The following is a 23665-nucleotide window of genomic DNA, read 5'->3' as shown; positions in this document are numbered from 1 at the left end:
CAAGCTATAGTGCTGGACACCCTATGCCAAACAACAAGACAGGAACACAACCGCTCCGATCAGCAGAGAGGCTGACTAAAATAATAATAAGTTCACAGACACCCTAAAATAAACACCGGACACAGCCCTGCCCACCAGAAAGACAAGATCCAGCCTCATCCAGAAGAACACAGGCACCAGTCCCCTCCACCAGGAAACCTACACAACCCACTGAAACAACCTTACCCACTGAGGGCAGACACCAAAAACAATGGGAACTATGAACCTGCAGCCTGCAAAAAGGAGATGCCAAACACAGTAAGTTAAGCAAAATGAGAAGACAGAGAAATACACAGCAGATGAAGGAGCAAGGTAAAAATGCACCAGACCAAACAAATGGAGAGGAAATAGGCAGTCTACCTGAAAATGAATTCAGAGTAATGATAGTATAGATGATCCAAAATCGTGGAAATAGAATGGAGAAAATAAAAGAAACATTTAACAAGGAACTAGAAGAACTAAAGAGCAAACAAACAATGATGAACAACACAATAAATGAAATTAAAAATTCTCTAGAAGAAATCAAAAGCAGAATAACTGAGGAAGAAGAATGGATAAGTGACCTGGAAGATAAAATAGTGGAAATAACTACTGCAAAGCAGAATAAAGAATAAAGAAAAAAAAATGAAAAGAATTGAGGACACTCTCAGAGACCTCTAGAACAACATTAAACATACCACCATTTGACTTATAGGGATCCCAAAAGAAGAATAGAAAAAGAAAGGGGCTGAGAAAATATTTGAAGACATTATAGTTGAAAACTACCCTAATATTGGAAAGGAAAGAGTCAATCAAGTCCAGGAAGCACAGAGAGTCCCATACTGGATAAATCCAAGGAAAAACATGCCACACGCATATTAATCAAACTATTAAAAATTAAATACAAAGAAAAAATATTAAAAGCAGCAAGGGAAAAGCAACAAATAACACACAAGGGAATCCCCATAAGGTTAACAGCTGATCTTTCAGGAGAAACTCTGCAAGCCAGAAGGGAGTGGCAGGACACATTTAAAGTGATGAAAGGTAAAAACTTACAACCAAGATTACTCTACCCAGCAAAGATCTCATTCAGAATTGACGGAGAAATTAAAACCTTTACAGAGAAGAAAAAGCTAAGAGAATTCAGCACCAACAAACCGGCTTTACAACAGATGCTAAAGAAACTTCTCTAGGCAGGAAACAAGATAAGGAAAAGACTTAAAATAACAAACGTAAACAATTAAGGAAATGGTAATAGGAACACACATATTGATAACTATCTTATGTAAATGGATTAAATGCTCCAACCAAAAGACATAGACTGGTTGAATGCATACAAAAACAAGCCCCATATATATGCTATCTACAAGAGACCCACCTCAGACCTAGGGACACATACAGACTGAAAGTGAGGGGATGGAAAAAGATATTCCATGCAAATGGAAATCAAAAGAAAGCTGCAGTAGCAATACTCATATCAGACAAAATTGAGTTTAACATAAACTCTATTACAAGAGACAATGCAGGATGCTACGTAATGTCAAGCGATCAATCCAAGAAGAAGATATAACAATTGTAAATATTTATGCACCCAACATAGGAGCACCTCAATACATAAGGCAAATGCTAACAGCCATAAAAGGGGAAACTGACAGTAACACAATCATAGTAGGGGATTTTAACCCCACTTTCACGAATGGACAGATCATCCAAAATGAAAATAAATAAGGAAACACAAGCTTCAAATGATACATTAAATAAGATGGACTTAATTGATATTTATAGGACATTCCATCCAAAAACACCAGAATACACTATCTTCTCAAGTGCTCATGGAACATTTCCAGGATAGATCATATCTTGGGTCATATATCAACCCTTGGTAAAATTAAGAAAATTGAAATCATAGCGTTGTTCTGACCACAACGCTATGAGACTAGATATCAATTACTGGAAAAAAACCTGTTAAAAATACAACCACATGGAGGTGAAACAATACACTACTAAATAACAAAGAGATCACTGATGAAATCGGAGGTAATCAAAAGGATACCTAGAAACAAATGACAATGAAAACATGATGACCCAAACCTATGAGGTGCAGCAAAAGCAGTTCAAGAGGCAAGTTTATAGCAATACATTTCTACCTCAAGAAACAAGAAACATCTCAAATAAACAACCTAACCTTACACATAAAGCAATTAGAGAAAGAAGAACAAAAATCCCAAAAGTTAGCAGAAGGAAAGAAATCATAAAGATCAGATCAGAAATAAATGAAAAAGCAATGAAGGAAACAATAGCTAAGATCAATAAAACTAAAAGCTAGTTCTTTAAGAAGATAAACAAAACTGATAAAACATTAGCCAGACTCATTAAGAAAGAAAGGGAGAAGACTCAAATCAATAGAATTACAAATGAAAAAGGAGAAGTAACAACTGACACTGCACAAATACAAAGGATCATGAGAGATTACTACAAGCAACTATAATAAAATGGACAACCTGGAAGAAATGGACAAATTCTTAGAAAAGCACAACCTCCCAAGACTGAACCAGAAAGAAATAGAAAATATAAACAGACCAATCGCAAGCACTGAAATCAAAACTGCAATTAAAAATCTTTCAACAAACAAAAGCCCAGGACCAGATGGATTCACAACTGAATTCTATCAAACATTTACAGAAGAGCTAACAACAATCCTCCTCAAACTCTTCCAAAATATAGCAGAGGGAGGAACACTCTCAAACTCATTCTATGAGGCCACCATCACCGTGATAGCAAACCCAGACAAAGATGTCACAAAAAGTACAGAACAATATCACTGATGAACATATAGATGCAAAAATCCTCAACAAAATACAAGCAAACAGAATCCAACAGCACATTAAAGGATCATACACCATGATCAAGTGGAGTTTATCCCAGGAATGCAAGGATTCTTCAATATATGCAAATCAATCAATGTGATATACCATATTAACAAACTGAAGGAGAAAAACCATATGATCATCTCAATAGATGCAGAAAAAGTTTTTAACAAGATTCAACACCCATTTATGATAAAAACCCTCCAGAAAGTAGGCATAGAGGGAACTTACCTCAACATAATAAAGGCAATATATGACAAACCCACAGCCAAGATCATTCTCAATGGTGAAAAACTGAAAACATTCCCACTAAGATCAGGAACAAGACAAGGTTGCCCAATCTAACCACTGTTATTCAACATAGTTTTGGAAGTTTTAGCCACAGTAATCAGAGAAGAAAAAGAAATAAAAGGAATCCAAATTGGAAAAGAAATAAAACTGTCACTGCTGGCAGATGATATGGTACTATACGTGGAGAACCCCTAAGATGCTACCAGAAAACTACTAGAAGTAATAAATGAATTTGGTAAAGTGGCAGGATATAAAACTGATGCACAGAAATCTCTTGCATTCCTATACACTAATGATGAAAAATCTGAAAGAGAAATTAAGGAAACACTCTCTTTTACCATTGCAACGAAAAGAATAAAATACTTAGGAATAAGCCTACCTAAGGAGACAAACGACCTGTACGTGAAAAACTATAAGACACTGATGAAATAAATTAAAGATGATACAGACAGATGGAGAGATATACCATGTTCATGGATTGGAAGGTTCAACATTGTGGAAATGACTATACTACACAAAGCAATGTACAGATTCAATGCAATCCCTATCAAACTACCAATGGCATTTTTTACAGAACTAGAACAAAAAAAATTCACAATATGTATGGAAACACAAAAGGACCCCGAATAGCCAAAGCCATTTTGAGAAAGAAAAATGGAGCCGGAGGTATCTGGCTCCCTGACTTCAGACTATACTACAAAGCTACAGTAATCAAGACAGTATGGTACTGGCACTAAAACAGAAATAGAGATCAGTGAAATGGGATAGAAAGCCCAGATATAAACCCACTCACATATGGTCACCTTATCTTTGATAAAGGAGGCAAGAATATACAATGGAGAAAAGACAGCCCCTTCAATAAGTGGTGTTGGGAAAAGTGGACAGCTACATGTAAAAGAATGAAATTAGAACAGTCCCTAACACCATACACAAAAATAAACTCAAAATGGATTAAAGACCTCAATGTAAGGACAGACACTATAAAACTCTTAGAGGAAAACATAGGCAGAACACTCTATGACATACATCACAGCAAGATCCTTTTTGACCCATCTCCTAGAGAAATGGAAATAAAAACAAAAATAAACAAATGGAACCTAATGAAACTTCAAGCTTTTGCACAGTAAAGGAAACCATAAACAAGACAAAAAGACAACCCTCAGAATGGGAGAAAATATTTGCAAATGAAGCAGCTGACAAAGGATTAATCTCCAAAACATACAGGCAGCTCATACAGCTCAATATCAAAAAAACAAAAAACCCAATCCATAAATGGGCAGAAGACCTAAATAGGCAATTATCCAAAGAAGATATACAGATTGCCAACATGAAAGGATGCTAAACATCACTATTCATTAGAGAAATGCAAATCAAAACTACAATGAGGTATCATCTCACACCAGTCAGAATGGCCATCATCAAAAAATCTACAAACTATAAATGCTGCAGAGGGCATGGAAAACAGGGAACCCTCCTACACTCTTGGTGGGAATGTATATTGATACAGGCACTATGGTGAACAGTATGGAGGTTCCTTAAAAAGCTAAATATAGAACTACCATACGACCCAGCATCCCACTACTGGGCATATACCCTGAGAAAACCATAATTCAAAAAGAGTCATGTAGTCATGTTCATTACAGCTCTATTTACAATAGCCAGGACATGGAAGCAACCTAAGTGTCCATCGACAGATGAATGGATAAAGAAGACATGGCACATATATACGATGGAATATTACTCAGCCATAAAAAGAAATGAAATTGATTTATTTGTAGTGAGGTGGATGGACCTAGAGACTGTCATACAGAGTGAATTAAATCAGAAAGAGAAAAACAAATACCATATGCTAACACATGCATATGGAATCTAAAAAAAAAAAAAAAGTTTCTGCAGAACCTAGGGGCAGGACAGGAATAAAGATGCAGATGTAGAGAATGGACTTTTGGACACGAGGAGGGAGATAGGTAAGCTAGGACGAAGTGAGAGAGTGGCATGGACATATATACGCTACCAAATATAGATAGCTAATAGGAAGCAGCCGCATAGCGCAGGGAGATCAGCTAGATGCTTTATGTCAACCTAGGGGGGTGGGAAAGGCAAGGTGGGAGGGAGATGCAAGAGGGAGGAGATATGGGGATATATGTTTTTGTATAGCTGGTTCACTTTGTTATTCAGCAGAAACTAACACACCAGTGTAAAGCAATTATACTACAGTAAAGATGTTAAAGAAAATGTATGTGAAACAAGTGAATGAGGAGAAAACAACAAAAAATGAATGGTTAAAGAGGTATGATTTCTTTAGGTTAATTACTCTAATTCATATAAATGAATAAATAACTATTTATTTATTCAAGTCATAAATAAATCTGAGCAAAGGGAATTTAGAGACCTTGGAGACCTCAGACCTTCATAATAAAAGAGACTCAATGTGTTCTACTTCAATAGGAGTACTTACTACAATCTATTTTTATCTTGTGATTATCAGTCTTTTATCTCATTAGACTATAAGGTATTGGAGGGTAAAGAATGGGTATAAGGGTTTTTTATGTGAGCCATACTCAGGAAGGTAGACAGGAACAAGGCACTCTTACTGCCTTTCCAGGAAGAATAAATAGTGACCATCTGGATTTTGATATCTCTGGGATATCCTGTGGAGTCTGTCTCCTTGAATCTATAATATGCAACATTTGAATTATCTAACAAATCTTAGCTTGTCCTTACGAGTTATTTTCCACAATGGTGAGATCACATTTAATCTTATTTATTATGAAAATCACACTTTAAGATAGGTATATTTAAATTAAAATGTGTACAAGGAAAATAAATAGTTCTGAAATACATGCATTAAAAAAGTAGTTGGAAACTGAGTTTGCTAGCCTGCAGACAGAATGACTCAAGATGAGAGGAGTGGTGGAATATAATGGTTCCTTTCAAATATTTGAAAAACAGACTAATATGAGTGGAATCAGATACAATGGTCCTCACAGATACAATCTGATCTCATAATGTAGTTGGCTAATGATTTCCCTTAAATACCAAGATGTACTTTCCAACTGTCTGCCTCAGAAAGTAGTGAACTGCTATCATTGGTAGTATCAAAGCATAGCCTGGCAAAAACAGGCATTTGTAGAGGAATTAAACATCAGATAGTTAACATTTTTTTAGGATTTTATCTAACCCTCAAGCTAAATTTGTGGTTAACCTCTGCAAATAAGGTCTAGACATCGAAGAGAAAGTTATATTCTCACTATATGTGTTCTGCTCATTCACTGATGTCAAATTATGAAATCAGCTTGTTTCTTTCTTTGCATTACTTATAAATAATTTTTTTTAGGTTGAAGTTGTTCATCTTTTCAGCTTTGCTGTAAATCTGTCATCTCAGAAGGGTTCTTTCACTTTGGTATTTCATCTAGAGCTGAAAACTGAATTGTCTATCACATGGTGAAATCTGTAGTTTAATAATTCATCAAATGTGAGCCAGCCAAGGGAACTTTTGAAACCTCCTTTTTTGCCTCCACTTGAATTCTTTTGGCCTTTGTTCTGTATCAAAAAAAGGGTTTTAACATGTGGAGGAAATCATCAGAAACTTGAACAAGATTTTATTCTTAGACACGTAAACTTGAACAAATTCTTGCCAGTGACAGGGCTATCAAAGGAGTATGACATCCATCTGGGCAGGTTCTCCCAGATAGTCCCCCAACTGACTGAACTTCAGGCAAGTCACTGGATGCCAGTGTAAGTAAGCACTATCTGGCCAGTCATTTCCCATAGTGCAGCGAGCCAAGAATCCAGATGTTGCTGCTGCTGTTACTATTACTGAAAATAAATGTGTGTCAACCAGGTAACCAGGACATGCAGCTGTACTATTCCCTTTACATCCACTGTACTTTTCATTTTATTTCTAGAGAAAAACTTAGAATTAAAAAAGTTCAAAGAGTTATACACGATGTGGAAAACATTGGGAATTCAAAGGTGCATTAACTACCAATTATATCTCTTAGCTTAAAACAGTATGTTGGCCCTTGTTAGTGTTCAGTGTATTTGGCCAGTGTTAATGATACCTTTTATCTTTGTGGAGGGCATTTTTCTTCACCTGTGGCCTTAACAGCACTATCCAACCTAACTTCCTACTTAATGATATGCAAAGACATGCCTAATATATCTGGCCACATCAAAACAATAAATAATCTTACTGAACATGATGTTAACACACTCAAGGTTCAATTTTCATCAGAAAGATCAAAGACAGTGATTTGCTATAAGAGTGTGGTAGAATATGTTCTTCCTATTGTGAGCTGCTTAACAACTTGGTGACAAGCTTTCTAATGATTAATACTAAACATACATTAAACCTCACCTGGAGATTTACTCCATAGTACAATTTTGCTAAATCACATCCAGGAAAATAAGCTATGAACTAATAGTAGCATATGTTTTAGTAAGGATGGTTAATATATTCTCTTTTTGGAGAAACAGATTGCAAACTAAAAGAATTTTAAAATTTTACATGTAAATGTATATTTACAGTCATATGAAATTTACATGTAATCCTACAAATATTGTTACCTTACAGAAACAAATTTCATTTTAATATTCCTTGAAATGAGTGGTTTCTATCATGAGAATTATTCTTCAATAATTTAAATCTTATTGAATTATTATGTTTATATTTCAATAGTTTTATAAATATTTTAAAAAGGAATTAGCTGAAAAATGCCTCATAGACAACTAATGAGTCATCCAATACTATAGATATTTTTTTTAAGTTATTTTAGAACTACACTCGGTGAGTCTATATTATTAACATTTATAGTGAATGCCTGTCATGTAGGGGAAAAAAAGAGCACAATACTTATTCTTTCTTCTTGGGAAAGTAACATCTAACTTTATTAAGTAAAATTCTATTTTAATTTATATATTAATGTATGTATTTAAATATGTTTATTTATTAAATAAAGTTCTTGCCTTTTATTAAACTTTTTAATCTCAAATAGGGACTCTTTGCCCATTTCCTAATGGCTATTAATGGCTCCAAGAATGAAGCTCAAAATCTTTGAAGAATCTTACTCAATATTCAAAAGGCCTGTGGGTCTATTTTATATAACCAGCTCTATCTCTCTGCACTCTTTCCCTTTTAATTCATTATCTACCCTGACATTTCCTAAGAGTGTGTTCTGGGTTAAAATATATTTAGTTTAAAAAAATTAAGCCAAATCCCTAATACATAGTGTATTTTTTGTGAAATTCCCAAGGAGGAGAAGATACTAGTTTATTTGACCACAGATGCCTTTCATTGCTGACCATTTCTCTGGAATAATACTTTAAGGAACACATTCTGCAAAATGCTTCAGCTGCATTTATGGCTTTTTTTTTTTTTTTTTTTTTTTACCACCATGCACTGTCATGCCTCTCTACCTGTTGCATGGAAAACATTCTTTGCATTTCTCCTCCTGGTAAAGCCTTTGTGTATCCTTCAAGGTTCAGTTCCATTTTCAATTTTTTTGTCAAATATTCCCCTGACACCTTCAGACTATGCTAATTCATTACTCTCACTCCATATTGTACAGCTCTTTTTTCCTCTATTTTAGTAGTTTTCATATGCTATTACAATTGCCATATTTCATCAAATATAAAACATAAATGGGTGTACCAAAATTTTTAATCCTCTAAGAAACCAAAACTCACTGTTAATATAATTAATATTAATGTATCATTCTACATAAAATTATATATTATTAGTAGAAATAAGTGTTTTAGACTTATTTAAAATAATTTATTATATGATACTTTTGTGCAGATCTAAGAAGGAAAATGTAAGTGAAATAAAGAGGGTAAAGTGTTTCTAAAGCTATTCAAATTCTGACTTCAACTTTTGCTAAGTTACTTTTCAACTCAGGATTATAAATATTTGTTATATAGTATCATTCTCTATCATCAAGAGCATTCATAATCTATTTCTTAAGAGAGGGCTTCAGTAATATCTTTGGGTTTTACTTCTAAGTCATACCCTCCCATTCTGTAATTTTTGAGTTGGCATTTTCTTGATCACACAACAGTGTCCCATGCATGTGAAAACAATGACAACTATATGACAATAACAACTTGACAAAAATTGTAATACACTACTGACTCTGAGTCATCCTAATTTTAGAGATATTACAATGTGAAAAATATACACCTTAGAACTGAGGAATTGTGGTATTTTCCCATATCTCCAGTAAGCAATGTATCTCTTGAGGGAAGGACCTTGTCATCTTTAGAAACATCCACAGGCAATCTCTATTCCCACCTACAGGTGTACACACAGACACACACACATACATAGGAACACACTTTTTTGACAAAGATTTTCAAATAACTAAGCTATTGTTGGTGCACTTGTATAAATATCTCCTGCTGAGTCTTATGATACACACTTTTAAAACACTTTTGATGCTGTAACCCCTAAACTGAATAATAAATAGGTGAATAGATATGTACAGGTTTGGAATAGTTGAGCAACTCCTCACTGAGCCTTAAAGATTTACTCCTTATTGCTGATAACTTTGCATATATTGAGCCAATTTGTTTCTTAAAATCAAGAAGGCCTTGCCAATATCTATTTGCAGCCAAGAAGTCTATGGGGATATTGTTATCCAATAAGTATATCTATAGTGTCTAAACAACAGCATAATGTACTTTCTTGTAAGTCTTAAGCATACTTAGAGAAACTTTTTTTTGCATAACTTATACACATTCAGAAAAGAGCTCTACCAATTTCTGAGAACATCCTTCCCATATACATTTTTAAAAAATAGAATTTTCCTCCTGATGAGTAAGTCTGTTTGTGCAGACAGATGGAGCATTGACTAAAGTAGCTAAGCAGTTTTAAATACTAACAGAAAATGCTGACTTATTATTTTTTTTTAATCTCACTTTTCTCAGGCAATTGAGCACTTGCATAACTTGATTTATTTCATGATAATTTAACATGCTGTGAAAATCTGCCTGGGGCTATTTCCAAATTCAAAACAGAATTTAAAGTTAATATCCCCTAAGTAGGTATTTTTATCTTGAAGAAACCACTGCTTTCTAGAGAGCCACAAGAGCTGTTATAGGTCAAAGTACCAAAATCCATACACTTGGAGTGTTTGGACATTGGATAAAAATATTATTCATAATTTTTGTCATTGTTTTTTAATATCTTAGATAATATTTTAAATGTCCCATCAACTTTTAGGAAATATTTAGTGTGAGATAAGAAGGAAAACATTTAAAGGAAGAAAGAAAGGCCAAAGAAAATGAAAACACTAATTCACAAATATACATTCACCCCAATGTTAATAGCAGCATTATTTAAGTAGCCAAGAGATGGAAGCAACCTATACACACACACACACACACACACACACACACACACACACACACACACACACAATGGAATATTACTCAGCCATAGAAAATGGAATTATGAAATTTTGCCATTTGCTAAAACATGAATCAATCTGGAGGGTATCATGCCTAGTAAAAAATGTCAGACAGAGAAAGACAAGTACTCTATGTTGTCACTTATATGTGAAACCTAAAAAATAAAACAAATGGATATAACAAAAACAGACTTGCAGATTTAGAGAACAAATTAGTGGTTACCAGCAGGAAGAGGAAAGTGGGGAGGGGCAAATAGGGATAAGGGATTCAGGGGTACAAAAAGATTATGTATAAAATAAATAGGCTACAAGGATATAGTGTACAACACAGAGCATATAGCTAATATTTTATAATAAGTTTAAATGGAGTATAACCTATAAAGATATTGAGTCACTGTGTTGTGCACCTGAAACTAAAATAATATTGTAAATTAACTATAACTCAAAAAAAGTTTAAAGGTACTACTTTGTCTCATAAGTCTTAACACTCTTATTTTCAGGTTGTTAGACAAGTGTGTCATATGATTTACTTACTGAATTTAACTTAAACAAAATATGACTGGCCATCAAAATGTTGCATAAGAGTTAAAATAAGCCAGTTATATTTAGAAAAGTGTGTGAATGAAGATGAACAAGTTTTCTCTCTTTAGGAAACAGTATCTTTTAAAATAAAATAAAAATAATGAGAAATGAAGTCAAAAGAAATTAAAACAATGGGTTAAATAGTCTACTGAGTCATGTAAGATACTTCCACTGAAAGGAATTACATGTATAAATGTAACAATGAAAGCATGGTTGGAATCTAAATGGAGAATAGTTTTGATGAAGGTTTTCACATAGTCACATCTTTTTTCAATCTTGCCTTCGGAGCAGAACTAGAAAAAATTAGTTTGCTGCAATCTTGGCAGAGAGTCACGACAGCCAAAGCGTGTGTGTGTGTGTGTGTGTGTGTGTGCGCGCGCGCAGGCGTGTATGCATGTTTGTGTATGAACATACCAGAATGGAGTAAAACCAAAAAGAATACTGTTCTCAAATATTTTGAATACAAAAAATAAAGGAGTGTAAGCTAATGTCAGGATGTTGAAAATATAACATAAACATTACTTTAAGTAATAAAATATGTAATACTTCACAATTTTGCAGTGTTCTTTTTTACTCTTGTAGTAAGCACTGAAATTATTTAATTTGATTATATCATTTCTGTTACTGACTGACTGGTACAGCAATAAATAGTGCATAAATTTCTCTGAGGAATTTTTGGAAATAGCCTCAAATACTTTGTATTTACAGTCAGTGTGTATATAAATGTGTATATATATATATATATATATATATATACACACACACACAAATATAATTATACATGATATATTACATATATAATTATACATAATATATAGTATATAATATATACAAAATACTGAAATGGAATCAATTAATCTTAATTTTTGTATCATTCTTAGAAGCTAAAAAGTTTAAACAACTGAATCAATGTTTTAGACAGAGAAGTTACATCTAAAAAGACCAGCACTGTATCTTGTAAGTACCCCTATATTCTATATGTGGACATCATAAAATGATGTAATTTAAAAGTTTGATTTATTTAATTAAAACATTTGAATCACATAAAAGTCATGATGTTCAAAGAAAATATGATTATTTTTTCTATTTCTATAGTTATTTTTTTAAGTATGGAAAAAACCTGAAGGTATAGTCCTTACATACATACACTTTTTAATTGCAGAAATCATTATTGTTTAATGAAGCAGTGTTGCTGCAATGCACAAATGCAAGGCTACAATTTGGAGGTGTAATCGGGATATTAGTTTATTCATTGTCCATTCTATTCTCTTTATAGTGAAACTTTAAATGGTAACAAATATTTTAAAGCAAGATGGAGACTGAAATGAAGTATGGTGATTTGGTAATTGGCTCCCTTTGGAAAATATAATTTGAGTAGAATTATAGAGGTTATAGGAGACTAGGAGAAGTGAGGAACTTGAGACAAACACTGACTACTCTAATAGCATTAAGAATTTTGGTGGTAATAGTGGGTTCAATTGTGGCCACTTCTGAAGGTTCTCTGACCCATTTGATACCTTTATTTAATATAAGAACAACAGGCAAATGTTTATTTCCTGAGGAAAATAATGTCAGTAGGGAGAAAGAGCTTATAAATACAAAAAAACAGAAGGGCTATTTAAAGAACAGTAGCTGAAAAAGGAAGGATGCCAAGGGAGCAAAAGTTGAAGTTATAATAGTGTTTTAGTGAAGACTTAAAATTCTTCATCTTTAAAAATATGAAGTGAAAATAACTATACTTGTATCCTCTCAGCATGGTCCCTAGAGAGTTGTATGTTTTAAAACTACTTAAAAGAGAGTGGAAAACTATATAGATAAATCACTGGACAGACAAAAGTTCCTGCGTATTTTGTAAACTTCGAATTAACAAAAATGGAATGTAACACAAAATAACAGCCTAGAATAGATCCATTGTTTACTAGAGACAACGCTTTCTTGGTTTTCTGGTTTGTTCTATTTATCTCTGTAGTCTTTTTCCAGGTCACACAGCACATCAATATTTGTATTCTTTTAGTACTAAGAAAAGTGTTTTAGCATTATGATAGAAATTATAGCAATAACTCTTTTTTTTTGATCCTACAAATACTACTCTTCCATTTTATTCTAAAATGTGCATCTAAAAGACATTATTTTTTTTTTTATGAATGCTAACATGCTAACAGGAGCTGCCCTTTACTGGAAGAGCCTCAACTGAAATTAACATGTGGATACTTTGGGAGTAATGTAAGAATGTATAATATATTCTGTGGCCCAAGTATATTAAATTTACTAGGTAGGATTTTTGTCTAAAGCACAACTCTAAACAAACTTTGTATTCCCTAGCACTTTGAATATTAATACCCTTTCCTTGGCAAAAGTTCAGATAAGAATTTGACTTAAAAAACAGAAACCTATTTAAGGTGAAAGATTTTTCTACCTACAGATTTTTCAGACCTGACATGCTTCATTTTGTTAAGAACATGAATGGCGTTTTTCTATTGTTTACAGATGTTTTTTTATCATTTTCACATTCATCTACTCAAAGGTAAACGACTGGAACAAATTATTATTTCTTAAAATCTAGAGGGTTGTTAATATTAGGGTTTCTTAGTCATTTTAATTAATTAAAAGTTTAATTAATTAAAAATAATTATAAGTTGTCTTAGTGAATTCTGAAATAAGAGACTAGCCCAAATTAATTTTTAAGTATTTTTTGTTTATCCTTCAACATGAAGAGATGCTGTAATATCATGAGATTAAGGGGGAGACGCCTCTCTGAGATAACTTCATTTCTTCCATATCAAAGTCATGGAATTAGGGTCTTACTAGGTGTTTCATGACAATATATCCTACAATAAACTCTAGGATTAAAGATATAAATGAGAATGAAAGAAAAAGTTACAGAGAGGGAGTAGTAGGGAGAGATGGGGGTAGTGGAAAGGTAGAAGAAGGGAATGGGAGAGAAATAAGCCAATGAAAAGAATGGAATCCTAATGAAAAATAAATGATTTTCACTATGGTTACCTTAAGCAAAAAATGAGAACAAGTGGTAAGGATACATGGCAGTCTCCAAAAATCCAAGGACATGCATACAGCTAGGTCTCAGGAATAAACTTAAACTAGAGACTGTAATGCCTACTAGGGTCAGATTCATGGGCTCACAAACAGCCACTCAGAGTCTCTCACTCAGAAAGGCTGATGCTTAAAAGTTTATCTCTGAACATTTATCTCTGAAATTGTATTTGTAGGTGAAGTTCCACAGGACACTGGAGCATGTCGTAGGGCCCTGGAGCCTAGGCACCTAGGTGGTCTTGCCTCCTGCCTCTCCTCTTCCCAGGTTGCCTTTTCCCCCCGTCCTCTGGCACCCTGGCCTGCCAGCCCATATCTCCTCTCAGCTGCCCACTAGTCCCTGCTGCACTTGCCCCCCAGAGGCTTGGCCCCTGCACTGCTCCCCAACCCCTGATCTACCCAGCAACTGTGGAGACCTGGGCACAAGTCAGAGCTGGGAATGCAGCATGGGCAGCAGACATCCCCACCCCAGGCTGGCAAAGCCATGGCACATCCATCAGACAACTTGGTAGGTTGAGACTGTCGTGTATTCATGATTCAGGTATTAATGTGCCCTGGCACAGAGATCACAATCCCTTCGGAGTCTTCTCTCACTCTGGGTTGGGAGTGATTGGCTTATGGAAAAGATTGACTTTCCCTGGCTGGGTCACAGCATCTTAGACCTGGTTTGGGGGTAGGGGATGCATAGGGGAGCAGAGTGTGCATCCATCAGTGGGTACTTCTGAGGGTCTGCGCTTGCCCTGCAAGTATCCTCATTCTTAAGGAAGCACAAAATTACGTAGGAAATTAAAAACAACTTGATAGGTCAAGAAAGGGACCACAAAAGACGCAGGAAAAGCTTTATATTTTTGTACCTTTAACAGCACTTTGTTTTTGCTTTTTTGAATAAGAGGTCTCATGTTTTCATTAGCACTGGGCCCCACAAATTATGCAGCCAGCCCTGACACCGGGAGTACTTTTCTTCTTTATCTCATATTTGTTTCTTTCTAAATATCTGCTTCATTCTTCTATTTTTTTGTAGCTCAACTCTTCCTCTGATATTATGACCCATAATGCAAACAGCACACACAAACACACACAAATATAGCTACTGGAAGTATTTGGATTTTTATATGAATCACCAAGAACTGATTTCTTTTCCAGAAACAAATTCGAAATGAAGAGACTCTAAGTTGTCTTAGGTCAATTTTAAGTAAGTCTGCTTCCACTCTAACCACATTAATCTTAGGAGTGGAAGAAAAGATGCCAGGAAAAAATAGGGCGATAATGCCAACTACATAGGTAATAGAGTAAAATGCAAATAACAGGGTCTCAGGTTCAGTAGGAATTTTCCAAGCATACCTGTAAAAATAAATCCCATAAATAAAAATTATAATAAACTAGACTCAGTTAAAAATAAACCTATTACCTTCTAAAAGATATCAGAAAATTAAATTGATAAGAAGCAACTTGGTACATGTATAGGAAAACTGTACCTCAAAACTATGAGGAGCGGTAGGTATCACACCCTTGCTTCTCCACTTAACATGAGAACTGAAATGACTGAAGCAAATATAACTTATCTGTTTGTTCTAGGAAATGCAAAACTTCAAACTAACACATCTTTTCACTGCTTGCTTCAGAATATTAATATAAACAAGTTTAACTGGGTAACCAATTTCCTCACCCAAGCAAACAGCTTTCTTTTTAGAGCAATTTTCTCACTTGAAGAAAACAGCTTGCTTATATTGTAAAGCAACAGCTTGCTTATCAAAATTCATCTACAGACCCTTAAACTTAAGCATTTTATCATTATAAAATGCCCTCTAAAGCATACTTCATTGCAACATCAGAGGCATTAATTATTCACTTAACAAAATCTAGACAGCTGTTTTTTTTGATCGGTGCTCAATTTTCTATTGGCATGAACTGTCATGTTCAAATGTATCAGGTATTTTCCATTTTACTTATTTTTAAGAAACATACATGTTCTGTGGTGGAATATAATATTGGACAGCATGGTGGTATTCTGGTTTTACCTTTTGTTTGCTGAAAGATAAGCATTACTTGTTAAATCCTATACTATATATATATATATATATATATATATATACACACACACACATATATTTGCATTTCTTTTTGTCTTCAACCAGGGACAATTTTGCACCCATGAGGATATCTGGCAATATTTGGACACCTTTCTGCTTGTCACAACTGGGACAGGGTAATAGATACTACTGGAGTCTAGTAAACAGAGGCCAGGGATACTGCTCGACCTCCCTACAGTGTACAGAACAGCCCTCCACAACAAAGAATTTCTGGCTCAAAATGTCAAGAGTATCAAGGTTAAGAAACCCCGGCTATAAAATGAATGGTGTGTTTACATCTGAGCCACTAAGTGCAACGAGGGGGAAGGGATATGCTGATATATACAAACTATCAGTGGTTACTCCTGACGTTGAGAGCAGGATTAACCATCCCACGGCATGAAAAAGAGGGAGGTGCGGCTGCAAATATACTGAGTACAGTTTTGCCAGAAGTAATGAGCCCAAATTCAATAGACATCTATCATAATCATCTTTCACCTCCACTCATTGGAGATATATACATATCTATATTTATCTATATTATATCTATATATATTCTACATTTTTTACATTTTATGGTTTAAAATATTTACATTCTGCTCTCTAATAATAATTTCCAGGGAATTCCCTGGTGGTCCAGTGGTTAGGACTCCTCGCTTCCAATGCAGGGGGAACTGGTTGGGGAACTAAATCCCGCATGCCACATGGCACAGCCAAAAGTTTTTAAAAAAATAAAAAAAAAAAAGCTCCATAGTTATTTTTGACCCTAGTTCTATTTTTATGTGGAGTCAATACTTTCTGTATCTTCTCCATTTATCACATGGTAGAAATAAAGTTTATTCTCAACTTGTTTGTTCAATAGGAAATCATGGATAAAAAGAATCTCTGAGTTCTCCCAGGTTTGAAGATAGCATTTTAACCAGAACAGTAATGCATTAGTTATCTGTTGCTGTACAACAAACCACTATAAAATTTATTAACTTAATATATCAACCATATATTTTTGTTCATGAGTTTATAGATAAAGTAGGTATTTCTGCTGATCAGGACAAAGTTCCAGCTTTAGCTCAGCTTCAAACCCATTCTTCACTCCACTGCCTTCTGATGTGAGGGCTGAGACTCTGTGAATCACATTCTACTTTGCTAGTTGGCTCTTAGGCTCTGCCAAATGGGATGCTAGAGGGGATCTGGAAGTCTGGGGGTGAAGAAGAGATTGCTGCCACCTGTTTGCTTCTCCTTATGGACAATGTCATCACAGCAACCCTTCATCCTGGCAGCTGTGACTTATTCCAACCTGCAAAACTAGCTTGTTTTTGCTTCTTCAGATAACCCTGAAGATTCAGCACAAGTTGAGCAGTGGATACTTCTCCAAGGTCTAAGTTGACTATCTCAGTGTTACCCTTGTTATCCATTTTGGTTTATTTTTTTCAATAATTATACAACATTTTTGCAGTAAATATTCTCTATTAAAATAATTACTGTGGCACAGCCTTCTGTATGCTATAGTTCCTCTCTACAGTACTGACCTGTCCTTTAGATTACCCTCACACAATTACTCTCTTCAAAAATCACAATTGAAATATTATGGAAAGGAAGTAAGGAAAGCAGAGTAGAAGTACAGCTCTATTTCCCTTCAGAAGGACAAGATTGAACATGGCAGTGTCATAGTCATGACAACAAGTCCCCACTAGTGTTAAATTTCTGGCTGAGGCAATCATTTAGAAACAGATTAATGATCAAATATTCCAGATGATGTCCTTCTATCATTTTCCACATTTCTATGGAGTCACCTATTAACTGTTGACACCAGATGCCAAACATCAAGTGACTCGGTCTGCAAAAGGAATTAGATAGGCTACTTATCAATTTTGCTGCTATAAGTGATATTTTTCACTTAAAAAATAAACTCCTTATCTTTCTGATGTTTTACTTATGACATGACTGAAAGACATCTTCACTCAGAGTCTTTCGGAGTCTCATCCTAACACTGTTTAAAACAGCTCACTTTTCTCTGTGTGCCACGCTGCTTTAACCTGACATATTGAGTCTCGGTATTTTATGTGTAGGGAATAAATACTTAACAGTGACATTTTCAGGACTAATGTCAGATTTAGGCAAAGTGAAGACCCACGTGAAGTGTAACACTCTTTAAACAGGTCCTGGATGTAGTTTGACATTGTCTCTGTTCTTTCTTAAGCTATCACTTCAAACTGTTCTTATTTTCAGCATATTTTGCATCTCTAAGAAATAGTGTTCTTACTATCTCTGAAATTGGCTGGGAAGATCTAGTTAGCTCTTTAGTGAGTGTAAAAACACAGAACTCTAGTGCTTATAGTTTTTGTCTTTTTGATTCATATTAGTTTGTTTTGTTTGGGGGGAACTTGATGGTACTCACATATATATGGTACATTAGTCACATATCCAGTAGTGGGATTACTTTCTCTAGACTTTAAGTTACCCACAGTTTTGAGAGAAAAGACTCGGTGTCATGAGTTTTTCTCAGAGAATGAGGTCATTTTGTGACTAGAGGAGATATGAGCAGGATGCTTGTAAATGCTGAACATCAGGCTCTCTAGAGAAAAAAATGGATAAAGAAAGCCCTGTTTTCTAGTATTTGCTGATTTCCATGGTGTTAATACTCCTAGCATGGACAATTTCAAGCTACCAACGTGTTGTTACTGAACACAGAGTTGGGACAAAATCACTCTCAAAGTAAAATACAAGTTACCTCTAGCACACCATCGTGAAAAATAAAATATGCAAATACTCTAGTCCAACTACACAGTGCCCCCCTACTGATTAATCGGAACTAATTTCCAGGATAGTCATCCCTATATACGATAGTAGATGACAAGCTTCAAACTTGTAAAATCACATATTTGGTTAAGCCTTAATTTTTGATTACCTTCTCTGTTAAAGACACTTTGTTCCAAGGAATGCTTTAAAAAAGACACATCAGGCTTCCCTGGTGGCACAGTGGTTAAGAATCTGCCTGCCAATGCAGGGGACATGGGTTTGAGCCCTGGTCCAGGAAGATCCCACATGCCACGGAGCAACTAAGCCCATGTGTCACAACTACTGAGCCTGTGCTCTAGAGCCCGAGAGCCACAACTACTGAAGCCCACACACCTAGAGCCCGTGCTCCACAACAAGAGAAGCCACCACAATGAGAAGTCCGAGCACCGCAACGAAGAGTAGCCCCCGTTCACGGCAACTAGAGAAAGCCCGCGTGCAGCAATGAAGACCCAAAGCAGCCAAAAATGAATAAATACAGAATAGTTTTTAAATAATAATAATAAAAAGGCACATCAACAAAAGAAACTGACAAATACATTTTAGGTTGTTTTTCTCAGATTTCTTTTTAGTTTTCTATTTGAAATTTTATTCTCTCCCTTCCCTCCCACCAAACTCATCACCCATTCTCATGGTTTCCCAAAATTTTTGTAGGAATATATTCGATGTGTCTATGTGCATGTATCCTTCCTTCATATTTAAAGATTTTGGAATAGTTCCATTCCTCCTTTTAGAGGTAGGCAAATTCTTGGTTTTGCAAGGCAAGAGGATGTAATTTCTGAATAATGAGACAAAACTTTTAAAATATTATGAGGTAGACAAGTATAGAGGCAAAAAATAGATATCCTAATGAAAATAGAAAACATCGTCTATTCTAAATAATGGTGATTATAGGAAATTGTTTTCAATTGTTCTATGACCATTGGAGTTTTGTTGTGATTGCAGCTCAATTATAGTGCACAACAGTGGTCTAATTATTTTTGAAGAAAATTTTTAAAAAATTTTTCACAGTGAAGACAATTTTAATGTTTATAAATTCCCTGTAGACAAGGAAGCAAACAAATTTAACTTGGAATACAGATAGCCATGTATAATCATTTTTCATATAAAGCATTCAATTTTGTTAGAAAATAATTGTGTTTCAAAATGCTAATATCTAATACTGATTTTTTATTAACAATGTTCAATATTTTTGAAATGCTCTCTATATGTCAGACACTGTTGTGTTAACTTGTACATATGTGTATACGTGTGTGTTTGTGTGAGTATATATATATACACCCATTTAATCCCTGAATTAAGTGCTGAATTAAGTCCTGCTTTCAGATAAAGAAACTGAGGCATGAAGAGATTAAGTCACCAATGGTAAATGATAAAGCTGAAATTCAAGTTCAAGCAGTCTCACTCTGAGCTTGGATTCTTTAAAGCAGCACTTTCCTGCATCTCTACCTCTATTAACAGATTATTAGACAGGGTGCTGTAAGTATATGATGTGCCAAATGGATTTTAGAAATGGCTTTTGACTTGGAAAATTTTAAACCATAAACTTCGGTTCTTGAAAAATTTTTCGCCTTTAGTTCTGTACATTTCTGCTTATTCATTATTTTCTGTAACTGTCTTTTCCAAGGAGATATGGTTAAATTTTAGTCAAATAAAGTATTTTTCACAAAACTTATATAAAACTACACATAAATCTTGTGAGGTAGTGTTAAAATGTCATTTAATTTGTGTTTTAATTATAGAATTACTATACTATTGTCACACTTTCCTTCAATTAATACCATTCTACATAGTTAATATATTTTACATTATATTGTAATATATAATAACATTAATGTTTCTGCATTAATCCATATCACTTATACATTGATTAGTACAGTAATTACAATAATCATTACAGTAGTTTTCTACCTAGCTAGCCTAGTTACAATCTCTCACTGACACCTGTATAATTTATATTTTTAGTGGCCACCTGATTCTTTTCATATGCAGAATTCTTTCACATATATTAAACAGCACCCTGATTTTCATCTGGAGGGCCATCTTTCCTCTACTCACTCCATGTAATTGAAGGGCTGAAGACTTCAATCTGAACTTGCCCAATTAGACAATCATGTCTCCTAGCCAAGATGTTTGATCGCCTTGAATATATACATTGTGATAGGACACACCTCCAGCTACTTGGATATTAACTTGTTAACAAATAGAAAAACATATAACTTAGTGTACAGCAAAGTTGGGTCCTACCAGAAAATACAGACAGCACAAAAGCAAACACAACAAAGTGATGGGCCTGATGACCCTATTTCAGTCATGACTAAAGCCAGCTATTTGAAAACACATTTCACTTATCTAGCCGCAAGCACGTCTTCATCTAATAAGTATTAATATATATAATTACATTTATAATTAGTATATAATTATATGTTATATATACATATTATAATTGTGTTATTGTTAATATTTACATAAGTGAGAGCTTTTTCTATTTGTCATAAGTAAAAGAAACCTAAATAAACAATCCATTACTAATAGAATACTAATTTTCTATGAATTATATGATCATTTTAAACTCATTTTGCTAAAGTTTCAAGTGTTTTTATTTTCAAATGCCCCTCACATTCTCTCTTTCTCTCCCTTTTATTCTCTCTCTCTCTGTTTTCCACATTTCTTTAATCACACACACAAAAAAGGTATATTATTTTTTGGAAAATTAGAAAATACAAAGACTATGAAAAATATCACCCTAATTTCATAATTCATAAATAAAAAACTGCTATATCTTTACCTCATATGAGTCTAAATTTTCTACTAAATGCAATATTCTTTTCAAAAATGGATACTCAATATAAATATGTATATAATCTGCTTAGTTTTTTATTTAAGACCATAAATATTATTCTACATTAATAAATATGCCCCTCAAACACTGTAAAATGGTTATATAGTGTGCCCTCATTTGGATAGAACAGTTTGTTTACCAATTTCCTTTTGCTGCTCATCTGGATTGTTTCCAGATTTGCACTATCATAAATAATGCTACATTAAATATTAATATGTAAAAATATATTTGTGTGCTTCTTGGATTGTTTTCCAAGAATAAAGTATTAGAAATTGAATTACTAAGTTAAAATTTATACACAATTTCAATGTCCTTCTATTAGGAAACACAGACAGCACATGATCATCCCCCAGCCCCCCTCTTAAAAACTCTTGCATTCTTTTTCCACTAGACTTGTATTTGAACTGTTTTCTGGTCTCTCTACCCTATTAGAATAGCCTTGAAAAAAATCTTTCTTACCTCTATAACTCTGTCCAGTGCAGTTTTTGCTTTGATAATTCCTATCCATATGGAAAATGAATTCTAGAAGAGGGGACAAAGAGAGCATATATTTTTAAATAGCAAAACATTTTGAATACCACTTTCTGAGCAGAACAATAACATTCACTATACCTCACCCTTCCCACTTGTAAAATGGTAGTGATAATGCAGTATGGGATCTGTTTCAATGTATAAATGGTATATACACTTTGAAGCTAACTGGTGCATATTAATTATTCAGTATACCTTTGTTTTCAATATATACCATTGGGAATGCTATAGGAATGTTTCTCAATATTTTATACATTAACTTGTTCACTTCATCTCCCTGACTTTAAGATAAGGTCCATGAATCCAAACTCTACTACATCTGTAGACTAATTATAGTGTTAACTTTTAATGGTCCTTCACATCACTCTCCTTTAAAAAGCAGATTGGCAGATCAAATAAGCATCATGACTTTTATATTCTTGGCTTTCTGAATGTTTGGATATTTATATATTAACAGTTTTCCTGTATGGAAATACAAAAGGCTATCTATGGTAATCTTTCCTGCCAAAAGCTACATTTCAAGGAATTATTCCCCAGCCCTTCAGATCTTCTCCAATGCTCTTAAGACAAAATCTTGAAACCAAATGTAGACTTTGTTGAAGAAAATCCATGTTACTAAAGCCACCAACTAAATCCAGATGTGGAAAAAGTCAAGCCATGGTGAAATTATGCCAGAGCTATGTAGGTCATAATAATTTAGGTGTATAGCACAGAATCACAAGTGTTCAAAATTTCCCAGATTATTTTATTTTCTTTACAAATACTTTGAAATTCACCTATTGATTCTGCTTTCAGAGCTTATTCTCATTGCTGTAATTATAGGTTTCTTTTTTTTTTTTTTTTTTTTTGCGGTACGCGGGCCTCTCACTGTTGTGGCCTCTCCCGTTGCAGAGCACAGGCTCCGGACACGCAGGCTCAGCGGCCATGGCTCACGGGCCTAGCCGTTCCGCTGCATGTGGGATCTTCCCGACCGGGGCACGAACCCGTGTCCCCTGCATCGGCAGGTGGACTCTCAACCACTGCGCCACCAGGGAAGCCCTAGTTTTCTTTTTAATAGCATTGTCTTGAGTAAGTTTTTATTACACTCACAATCATGAACATCTAATATTATAAAATAAGACAATAAAGGATATAATATGTGTACATGTTTTCTGATTATTCTTTCCTATGTAGTTTAATCTTGTTATACAAGTCATTACTGAAATGTATAGGAAT

The sequence above is a fragment of the Orcinus orca genome, chromosome 11 (assembly GCF_937001465.1).
Source record: "Orcinus orca chromosome 11, mOrcOrc1.1, whole genome shotgun sequence".
NCBI lineage: Eukaryota > Metazoa > Chordata > Mammalia > Artiodactyla > Delphinidae > Orcinus > Orcinus orca.
The sequence above is the reverse complement of the archived record's forward strand: the minus strand, read 5'-3'. Positions refer to the sequence as shown.